Here is a 12121-nt window from a genome sequence, read left to right as displayed (position 1 = left end):
CTGTTGTTTCTTTCATTTGTCCACACTGACCTCTCCTTAATCACTCATAAACTGTTTAGATAGCTCCTAATGTTCAGCTTTGCTATTTGCTCTTATCGGTTATTCCAGGTGAACAGGAAAAAAGCACAAGTCCATTAGCAAACCTAGCACCTTTTTTTGATAGTCTGCCAAGGCAGGAACTGAGATATCTCCTTGGCATTATCTATCTATTCATTACAGCATGTCCTGACAAATTGATTTACACAGCAAGTAATTGTGCAAGTTAGAAGCAAATCTCCCTGGATAGATTTGTATTAATAAACTACTCCAAGGCCAGGCTCTGCTGTCTGGTTGTGGTGAGATAAACTTTTCCTGTGAACCCATTTGCCCCATCTGCTGCTTCTTGGGACCAGTCTTGATCCATAAAGTCCCCAAAAGGTGTGCAGCCATTGTCTAGGAGGGTTCTTCTCAAATGGGCTTGAGCTATGTCAAGCAGCACACCTCCAAATAGCTGAGATAATCACAACCCAGTGCCCAAGCATATCCTCCAGACCTTGTTCAGTTTAGTTGTGCAGACAAATCAAGACTACTTGCCTCTCTTACAGGCCATGAGGCTCCATTCCAGCCCCAAGCAATGACTGAGATGATTCCTTCCAATTTCACCTGCCTGTTTATTAGTGTGAGCCATCCAGCAGTCCCCGTGTGTTCAGAGCTGTTTTGAAGGCTTGCTTTCTTGAGAGAAGTGTGCTCAGCCTGTGTTACTAGAACACAGGACAGCCTTTACAAAAAACACCAGTACTGACTAACTGGAATGAGAAATTAAAGTCTCCACTCATGTTTTATCTTTTTTTCATGAAGACCAAATTGTAGTTTTCCCCTTCTACTCTGCAAAATTAGTAGTGACAATAACACTGTCCCTTCTTCCTTGTCCCATATCAGCTCTGTCTTATGTCCTACCCAGGTGACAAAGTTTAGTGGCTCCTCTCTCTCATCAGTGCTGCATTGCTCTTCCAAGCCAGCTCCAGTTGCACTTGGACAGCCTTTCCAATTTAATTTTTGAGTTAAACACAGTACGCTAGCCCCAGAAAACAAGTTAACCTTTGCAGTTCAGTTGGTTACAATACCAGTAGAAGAAACACCTGTTCTAATGTAGAAAACTCTAGGCTCATTCATTAAACAAATATTAGATGTTTCAGAGAATCAGGCAGCCTGATCAGGAGAAGGAAGTGGGTGAGGCCTGCTACTGGCAGCTGTAAGTAGCCTCAAAAATCACAGGTACTAGTTCTTGTGAGTGAGTTTAACTACACTGACATCAGCTGGAGAAGCAACAGAGTGAAACACAAACAGTCCGTCCCGGAGGTTCCTGGAGAGCACTGATGACTACTTCCTGACAGGGGTGGTGGAGTTCCCTCAAGGAATGGTGTGCTTCTCTACCTCATGCTAACAAACAGGGAAGGGGGAAGGCCTTCAAGGTTGAAGGTGTGAAGGCTGCAGGCAGCCTTGGCTGCAGGGACTATGAGACTTAGAATTCAGTATCAAGCAAGGAGGAAACAGGGCAGGAAGCAAGATTGTAACTATGGACTTCAGGAGAGCTAACTTCAGTCTCTTCAGGGGTGTTCTTGGAAGAATCCCATGGGAATAGGCACTGTAGAGAAAAGGGTTTCAAGAGAGTTGGTTGATAGCCAAGGATCACATGCTCCAGACTCAAGAACAGTGCCTCCCAGTGAGCAAGAAGTCAGGTGAAGGTGTCAATGTTTAAACAACTCCTGTTCTTGCTCAAGTGTAGGCAGGAAACACTTGAGATGGAAGTAGGGTTGGGCCACTCTGAATAGGTAAGGATATTTTCAGAGTACAGAAGACTGAGACCAGGAAGGTCAAGGCCCATCCAATGTCAAGTCTGGCCTAGCACGTCAAGGACAAGAAAGGCTTCTTCAAATACATCAATAATGAAAGGAAAACAAAGGACGGTATGGGCCTCTCAGTGAATGGAGGGGGACTTTGGTAACAGAGGATGCAGAGAAGGCAGAGTTACCAAACACCTTCTTTGCATTGGCCTTCACTGGCAAGACAAGCCCTTAGGAATCTCTGACCCAGCAGACCAAGGTAAGGGAATGATGGAAAGAAGACTTTGGTCAAGGAGATTAGGTTAGAGATCACCTAGGTAAATTTGACATCCACAAGCTGGCAGACATCGTAGCAAGGCCTGCCGTGATAATGTTTGAAAGGTCATGGAGATCAGGAAAGGTGTCTGAGGATTGCAAGAAAGCAATTGTCACCCCAGTCTTCAAAAATGGCAAGGAGGAAGACCCAGGGAACTACCAGCCAGTCAGCCTCACATCAGTCCCTGGAGAAATGATGGAGCACCTCATTCTGGAGGCCATCTCTATCTACATGGATGACACTAAGGTGATCAGGAATAGTCAGCATGGACTCACCAAAGATGAATCACGCTTGGCCAACCTGCTTGCTTCCTATGATGAAACAACTACCTGGACAGATGAGGGGAATGCAGTGCATGTTTTCTACCTCAGCTTCAGCAAGGCTTTTGACACTGTCTCTCATCTCAACAGGTTGGAGAGATGGGCAGAGAAGAACCATCTAAAATTCAACAAAGACAAATACAGGTTCCTGCACCTGGAGAAGAGTAACCCTAGGCACCAGCACAGACTGGAGGCTGACCTGCTGGAGAGCAGCTCTGCAGAGCAGGACTGGGGCTCCTGGTGGACAAGAAGATGTCCTTGAGCCCGCAGTGCCCTTGTGGGCAAAAGGACCAGTGGTACCCTGGGGGCATTAGGGAGACGCTGTGCCCTGACAGCAGATTGAGGGAGGTGATCCTGCCCCTCTGCTCAGCCCTAGTGAGGCTCATCTGGAGTGCTGTGTCCAGTCCTGGGCTCCTCAGGACAAGAGAGACCTGGAGCTCCTGGAGCAGGTCCAGGGAAGGGTGACAGAGATGATGAAGGGCCTGGAGCATCTCTGTTACGAGGACAGGCTGAGGGAGCTGGGCCTGTTCAGCTTTGGGAAGAGACAGCTGAGAGGGGATCTCATCAATGTCTGTCAGTATCTGAAGGGAGGGTGGCAGGAGGAGGGAGCCAGGCTCTGCTCAGTGCTGCCAAGCAACAGCACAAGAGGCAATGGGCAGAAACTGATGCCAGGCAAGTTCCACCTGAACATGAGGAAAAACTCTACTGTGTGTGACGGAGCACTGGAACAGATTGCCCAGAGAGTTCTTGGAGTTTCTGTCACTGGAGATATTCAGGAACCATCTGAATGCAATTCTATGCCATGTGTTCTAGGGTGGTCCTGCCTGAGCAGGGAGGTTGGAGCAGATAACTAATCAACTCTGGTCTCTTCCAGCTTTACCCATTCTGTGATCAGAAATCTTTCCTTTAGATTTTTTAAGACTTCAATGCTCAGCTGTGTCTGACCCCAATCAGTAAGTTTTTATACATCACCAGCAGCCTTCAGAAGCACTAATAGGCCACTATTTAAGAGTTAATTTTCTGACTTGAAAAGCTGCTATAGATTAGAGAGATGAATCCAAATATTCCAGTGCCTAGAGTAATTGCCACATTCTTCAGATAACCAGTTTGAATTAAGAGGATTAAAAGTGGTTATCTACACTGATTAAAAGCATGTCCTCACAGAGGCCAAAGCCCACCAGAGGAGTGATAGCCATGCAGAAATAACCATGGCAGGTGCAGGTGTGAGCTCTTGGTGCCAGGGGCCAGAGGCTGTCAGGCAGCATTGTTGCTGCCCAGCCTGGTTTTCGGGCTCTCCTAGGGCAAATTCTTCTATCCTGCGTGGCACTGCATTAGTGTGCTCTGCAAACACACCCTCTGTGCCTTTACAATGTTAAAAGGAGATAAAAAGTTTCATTTTCATATCTCAAATATCTGGTGCCAATGCACAGGATACCCTTGGCACTTGGATACTATCAGCCCCGCAGAGGGATAGTGCATGACAGAGTTGGATACACTCTGTTGCTGATATGACAGATAGAAACCACCTTGTTCAGCATTTCAATTAATAAAATACCTACGCACCCTTCCAAGAAAGTTTTGTTACCCCATGTGATAATTCAGTTAGAAAGAAAGAAAACATGAGAGAAAGTACCAGACTAGCTGGAAAACTGCTGCCTCCGCCCCTCCCTATTTACCTTGTGCCCCAATGCCATTATGACACAAATATTTGGGTTCTTTTGTGATGCAGTAAATGCTTCACAAAATGTTAGGGGTACATGCATTAAAAAAAATCCCTCCTTCAAATGAAATAGTTTTTATGGCCATAAGTCTGCCTATAAAATCCGTAACATTTGAATTCCCCAGGCATCCACCTACCCCACCACCACTTGCAGATGAAAGCAGAAATTTAGACATCTACTGTGTGCTTTGTGTACTGAGTTTAATAAAGACTCCTTCTGCAAATATATAAGATAACTGCAGTTGATTCTTTCACTTAATCCAATTAAAGTGTTTTCTTTGAAACATTTAAATGGTTACACTAGTATTAACAAATACGTGCCTAGGACAAAGAAGTTCAAGATGCAGTTTTTGAAGTTATTAATGCTACTTTACTCAAGAATAATTGATTTAAAATATCTTAGATATTTATCTCACCCTTGATCTCCTTGACACATGGCACAGTTTAACCCCAGCAGGTGACTAAGCCCCACACAACCACATTCACATGCACTCCTCCTGGATGGGAGGACAAAATTGGAAGAATAAAAGTGAGGATATTTGTGTATTGAGATAAAGACAGTTTAACAGGTAAATCAAGAGCCACGCATATAGGCAAAGCAAAAACAAGGAATTCTTTTGTGTGCCCCATGGGCAAGGAGGTGTACAGACACCCCCAGGACAGCAGAGCTCCATCCCGTAACAGTGACTCAGAAAGACAAACATCACACTCCAAATGGCCCCCTTCTTCTCTCAGCTGGATGTGCTGAGTATGATGGAATCTCCCTTGGGTCAGTTGGGGTCAGCTGTCCCAGCTGTGTCACCTCTCACTCACTGTGCACCCCCAGCTTCCTCTCTGGTGGGATGGGGTGATGGCAGAAAAGGCTTTTCCTCTGTGTAGGCACAGCTTGGCAATAATGCAAACATTTCCATATCGACCTCTACTCTCGAGTGAGGAGATAACTGTCCCCTTTCAGCCAACAATAATGGGTGAAGTCCAGACTGTAACAGTTCTTGAACCTAGCTTGAGTTCATAAGCCATGTTAGATTGCTGATGTTGAGTGGCAATCCCACAGGATGCATCTCAGACTTTGAACATCCGTAACTGATCCAGGACATGGCTGGACTGGGACTGCTGCTTGTACCCTATAAATTTTCTAAATTCTTGCAATGGCTTTGTGCCACCAGCCCCAGCATATACCTCAACCCCTGATAGTCCACCCCAATATACATTTATTGGCACAGGGGGCATAAATTCATGAGGTGCATAATCTACATCACAAGACAAATTTATTTTACCTCTATGAGATTCAGAATATAGAATCACTCAGTATCCTCCTTCAAGACCTCTGTTTGCTAGAAGCACACATAACAGTGTCCTCAGGATTTGTGTGCCACCAATAGAAAAGTGAAGAGTTAGAGTGTTCCTTTGAACATTTGAGTTCAGACAAAATACTGTACAAAACCAGCAGGACAGTTTCTGATAGAAATGGGATATTTTTTGCAGAAAGACTAGACTTTTTTCTCTCCTACAGACATAATAAATAGTCAACTGGTGTATGTCCCATCACACAGCCAACAGTGCAAGTTTTGACTGCATTTAAAACCTCCACACAAGTTAACTCATGACTGGAGAAGACAAAAAAAAAGAATAACACTACTGCAATGAAAATCAGCAAAAAGGTTCTCAATGAGTATACCCTTCAGAACATTGCTGACATGCCCAAGAAAGGAATCCTTCCCCCACATCTCCTTTGGTTCAAGAAAATACTTTGAATAGAAACCTCTTTTCTTCCTGTTATAATACCGTTGATTCAGATCAAGTACCAGCTGGAAAATTATTTAAAAAATTGAATACTTACCTCTTCATTAAACAGCCACAGTTTTAGACTATGTATCTCCAGAAGCAACCCTGCTCACCATGAGCAAAACTTCAGACACACAAACACAGAGCTGTTTCTGACTCATACCAGCAAGCCTGAAGCTGGCTGCCCCTAGCAAGAGTTGTTTTTCTCCAGTCACTTCTCAGCTGTGTTCAATCCCTTTATTTTGGTTTTAAGCCTCCCCAGCTGTGCCCCAGGAACCTTGATTTAGCTATTTCAGATACTTTATTTTTCTAGAGCAATTTTTCTCATCCTTTTTGAGCTGAGAAGATGGTTGAAACTTCTAGTGAGAAAAAGTTTCCCAATCCAATAGATATAAAATAACATTTGGGGGGCTACATAATTATTTTTCATTTCTACTTAATTTTCTCATTTCCATGTATAGAAATGCATGTGATTATTTAAAAATAAACAACAATTTTGACTGCTTGTAATATCTTATCCAGCACCAGTTTTCCTACTAGTCATGTGCAGGCCTAAGACTAAGAACTGCCCCATCGTACAGCGTGCACATTCAAGCATTTGAAAACTGTGCCCTGCAGAGGCTGAGGTCAATGCCTCCTCCTGAGGTGAGCAAGGCACCTGGCCCAGGTGAGGAAATTTTAAATTCCTGTGGGATTTGTAACTAGGAGAATTGCCAGGATGTGTCAACAGATGGTGCTGGAATGGCCCTTTCTACTGGTCAGATGTGAAATCCATTCTCAGCTCTGTGATGTTCTCCATTAACCAGAGTTTGCTTCTTTGAAGTTGCTCCATGTATGCTACAGGAATTCTACCATCCACTCTCCCTTGTCGATTTTGAAAGGTTGCTAAGCCATTTAAATGCTAAATTTGATGTGAAAGCAGTAAGTGTTCACCATCTAGTGAGAAACAGAGCATTTTGTAAAACCCATGCATTTGATATTTTGGCTTAGATCTACGACTGAACAAAAGAGGGAGGATCTGCCCTCTGTCTCTATTCTGCCCTCTATCCAGCCTCAAGCCCTGGTGTCCAAACCCCAAGAACCAGGGTATCCTCAAGACCCTACAGCTCCACCTCATTGATGGGCTGAGTATGGGGACAACCCCTGAAAAGCAGACCTGGTTACTCTATCCTGCCAGATCTCTCGAGTCTGCACTGCCCTACAAATGCCCTAATGCACCCAGGGATTATGTTTTGCCTTCATGGATGCTCTAGCTGAGTGGTCCTTCCAGCTCTTACCAGCTTGAGATTCTGACCCTCAAAACACCTTCTGTGGAAAAATCTATAGTGTCTCTGTGGAAACATTTTCATTGACCGAACAATTACTCTTGCTTAAAAACTACCCAGTGGGGTGTCCTGAAATTAGGTTTTAATTAAAACTGACAAGGGCTGAGTAAATGTAGCTTCAAACATTCCTGCCAGTATGGTGTGACAAGCCTTCCCTGGCAAGGTACTGCTGCTCATGGTGTAAGAAAGCCCAAAAGCTTTACACTTAAGCTGTGGCTCAATGTAATTTATTCAAATCACTTGTTACTCATGGTCAAGATGTCTTAACAACTTTAAAAGTTGCCTCTCAGGTATTATACCTCTGACTCACATCTAAGAGAGGCAGCTGAATAGGACTTGGTAAGAAGTTAGTTTTACTAATAGAAAGACTCTTTGTGGTGCTCTCAGGCAATATTCATATCCACCACAGGACAGCTCATTGCAACAGTAGAAGACCACTTAATCAGAATCTCCAAATTCACCAAGAACCAGACATGTCATTCTCTGAAGGGATTAATGATGACCTTGAACAATCCACAGATTAATCTCTTGGACTCTTTGAGTTTCTGGTTTCAACAGTGTTGTTTTCCTAGCTGTAATATCTCAGCTTTAGAGCCACTGGTGTCTGGTTACTTTCCTTCATGGGTCATTCTTCCAGCTGCAGACATCTGTCCTAAGTGTACCCACCTGCAGTGTTGGCACACAACACTCCATGTGTGTGCATACCTGAGGTGAAGTTATCGTGCAGAGGGAGGGAGATCTCCTCCATCCCTCCCCTGGCAGTGTCCAAGGTGAAGCCCTGGGATGGGTGCCCCTGAACACTGAGCTGCTTTCTCACAGCACCTCAGTGAATGCTTTGAGCCCCTCTTGTTTAGGGTTTTGTTGAGATTGTGAATACATAGCTGGTGGTTACCTAACTAGGAGGGGTGGACTGGAGCTGCTCCACATCCATAACTCTGAGGTTCTTAAAGATGGACTGCCAGCTCCATGCATCTGGGCTTAGGATGCCTTGCTTGGCTCACCAGAAAAATTGTTTTACTCCAGGGAAATAAAACCTATTCCTTTCCCTGTGTTTCAAGGCGTTTCCCTGTGTTGAAATTGCTGCTGATGAATGCAAAGTGCTTCCTGCCTGCTGCCACATACGTGCAGTCATTTAACCACCAGGTCCAGCCAGCCACCCAGCCCCAATATCAACTCCACCTCATCCCACCCCGGAAGCCCTGGACTGTTTTGAAGTTCTGTTCCTCCAGCCCCACTCCTGCTCTGTCTGTGATTCCTCCATCCCCAGCAACCCAAGTTTGCAATGTGATGGAGGGAGGGGACAAAACAAAATGTCACTCGCTGCTGGGTGAAATCAGCTTGGGGATTCCTTGGTTTAGCAGCATTGCTATGTTTGAGGGGAAGGAAGAAAAGCTGTCACAGACACAAAGGACTGAAGGCAGAGATGGGGTCCCACCTGAGACACAATGAGCTGCTTGGGATTTCTTCTTTTCCCTGTCCATGGATAAAGGTGTCAGCTCTGAGGGCAGTGAGGACATTCCCAACCTGGCCAAAGGCAGCAACCAGGCTTAGTAGATTTCCCCAGGATATACTCAGACCCAACTTCTCTCCACTTCCAGCATACAAGCCTGTGATTGGAGCCACTGTGCTGTCATTTTCTTCTGAAATGCTCCTTGTGTCACACCTGTCCTCAAGCAGAGGCCAAAGGATGCTCTGCACCTTGTGGGTGGGAGCAGCCATATGCATCCCACTCTGCTAGGGAGTGTTTGAAACTGTTCTAGCACAGTCTTTGAGGAAGATGGAAGTTTCATTGATAAGTATCTTTAAGAATGCCTTTTCAGATTATGTAACAGCAGGAAGCAAGAAACAAGAGTCAATGCCTTTTGTTTGTACTGTACAGCAACACCAAGAGCCAGCCTTCAACCTGGCAACCATTTGAGATCCAGTGCCTGAGGCCATTGCATTAGTCAGTTAAAATAAGGCTTAATGCTCTCCTCAGTCACATGAGCACCAATTTTCCTAATGTCAATTATGGCCACATATTGCCTCACCAAGGGCAGCATTTGGTCCACAAATTGTTTGCATGTCCTGTAATTTATGCATTTTGCATTGTGTAAAAAACCTCCAGTCTATCAGCGGTGGGGTTGGTTGCAAAATATCTGCTCCTGTAATTACCCTGATTGTTTATGTCATGGTAATGTGTCCTTAGATGTTGAGCCATGTAAAAAGATTGATACACCAGAAGTGTAAATGGCAATTAGGGAATTTCATCAGGTGCTGGGTAAGACACAATGCTTTTGACAGTTTAATTCTAGCCTTTGCTCTGCTTCTCTTGTTGTCTTGTTGAAACACTCAGATCTCAGTTGTTAGGGGAAACCTGCTTAGGGACAACTCCATTAAATCAGTGTGATTACTGTCCAATATGCAGACCAAAGACCAAAGTGACCACACAATTCTCTCATATGGATCACGTGTTTTCTTTGTAGTAGAACTGTCATAAAGGGAGTAAGATCTAAAGAATATTCTGTAAATATATCATGAGTGGGTTTACACATCCAGTGTCATATCTCTGGCATGTGGCAACACCAGGAGTGGCCATTAGGCAGGGAAAAAACATCCGAATGCAGATAAAGCGCTTGCAAGGAAGCACAGCCCTCTGAGATGACGCAACAGAAACGTGGCCTGGCATTCTCTGGCATGTGTGTGGTCTCCTTCCTCATGCAGTTCCTGAAATGGTGGATTTCTGCTTCACACCACTCACTGTTTACTTTTAAAAGCCCTGATGAGGTCCTGTGCTATTGATGGTGTGCTGGTTCAGCTGCTGCCAGTGGCACCAAACCAGCCTGCACCCCCAAATAATTTGCTGTGAATCAGAGAACAGCCTTCCTCAATGGCACTGCCAGTGGCTGTCCAAAGGCTCCTGGAGGGTGCCCACCTCCACGTGGTGAGATGATGGAGCATTCAAGCAGCATTTCAGACTAACCAGAACGCTGCACCAGAATGCTGCAAGACCTGGTGCAATTCAGTGCAGTGGTACAAAGAGTTTGAATCTGGGGGAAGCGAATGTGGCGCTTCAGCAGAGACTAAAAAAGCACAGAGCACCAAAAGGAGCTATGGACAACGTGCTTAAGTTGCAAGCAGAGGGGAAGAGGACAGAGAACAGGCAGTGAGTGAAGCACTGTTTGCACATTTTGAAAGCATGAGCATTGATGAGTGTAGAGCTCCATGACTTAACTGCTATTGGTTAAATAGTGATAGGCATTGCTGAACTTTGGCCCAGGCAGTTTGGAAATAGAAAGGTGGGTGGCACAACATGTGCCAGTGCCCTGGGTGTGCTTTGATTCCCAACAGACAGGGAGTCATGGAAGGTGATGAACTGCAGTATTTATGCATGGCTGTAAGAACCTCTAAGTTGTAAATCATGGGTCTGGGGTGCTTCACTTTCAGAAGCAGCCAGTCTACACTTTAGTACATAAATATAGGTGTTACATTCTTCTGCTAGCTTCATTTTGATAAAGTATGGTCTAATTGGGAATGAGAGGTGCTTTGGGGGCTGGTTCCTGAGCTACTGCTGAGCTCATAATTAGGAAGTCTAATAACATTTTCAATACTCTTTAACACATTTAAAGAGCACTTTTTATTTCTCTCTGTCTGGTTAATTTTAAGCTCCATAAGTCGTGTGATTAAAAAAAAAAAAAAAAAAAAAAAAAGAGTAAGATGAATATTTTTGCCAGCTATAAGCCAGCCATCTCTCAGGTCTTGGGGTATAAGAAGCACTGCAAAGACACTGTGTTTGCCAGAAAATACAGGAGGAATCTGAGCCTTGTACAGTGACACAGATAATTTGTGGTGACTCGTCATGCACCCTGCTGCCACAATAGCATTGGCTTTGCTCTTACATGCTTGCCTTCACTGAGGACAGTCTGTAGCACTCTGCCAGAAAATATCTTGACCCACACAATTTCACTAAGCAATTCTTTTCATTTTTCTCCATATGAAAATCTCTCCTTCATATGAAAATATTGGACACACTGGTGCTTTTCTTTAGTGCTCAGGGCTAAAAAAACCTTCTCATTTCTTGCATATTGCATCAGCTCAGGCTAGAACTTTTCTGACTACTTATTTTTCTGCAGGATTCCATGATATATATATATAAATAGATATTATGAAAAGATTTTTTTAACCTCTCTTTATTTTTACATTCGATGCATGAGGACAGACAAGATGAACATTCATGACAAAATATAAAGCATATACTGTCCTTTAAACAGTTAAAAGATAAAGTGTTTAAGAGTTTAAAAAAGTATTTTAGAAACATTGTATTTCCAAAATTTCTCGTTACAGAAAATTCAAATATTTTAGAAAGACAGTGATTAGTATCTTTGTGCATTAAGCCATATTATGAAAGTCTATAGTTGTTTTTCGTCTTTAAGAAATCTGTCTCTGCATTACTAACAATCTTTAAGTAACCTATTGATGGAGACAACAGTCTCCATAATACACAGTATACACAGTTACAAACAAATGAAAAGTTATATTACAAAATATACAGTAGTTCCTTTTTACATTTTTATAGATAAACATTGCATAGTTTTCAAATATGTAATATATAACACAATCTCAAGCCTTTTTCTCTATAAGTTATGAAAAATTCTGTACACTCAAACAATTATAAATAAAGCGTAAATATCTTTTAGTAAGAGTGTGGGGGTGAGTGTACCAGGACATATCATGCTGTATTAAACAGAAATATTTGCTGGAATATGCTTAACACAATGGCAGGGTATGGCCTGGAACAAGGAGAGGAGATCACAGGGGAGACGTTACACAGAAGAACTGTAAAGTACTGATAT

This window comes from Prinia subflava, chromosome 7, assembly GCF_021018805.1.
Source record: "Prinia subflava isolate CZ2003 ecotype Zambia chromosome 7, Cam_Psub_1.2, whole genome shotgun sequence".
Lineage (NCBI taxonomy): Eukaryota > Metazoa > Chordata > Aves > Passeriformes > Cisticolidae > Prinia > Prinia subflava.
The sequence above is the reverse complement of the archived record's forward strand: the minus strand, read 5'-3'. Positions refer to the sequence as shown.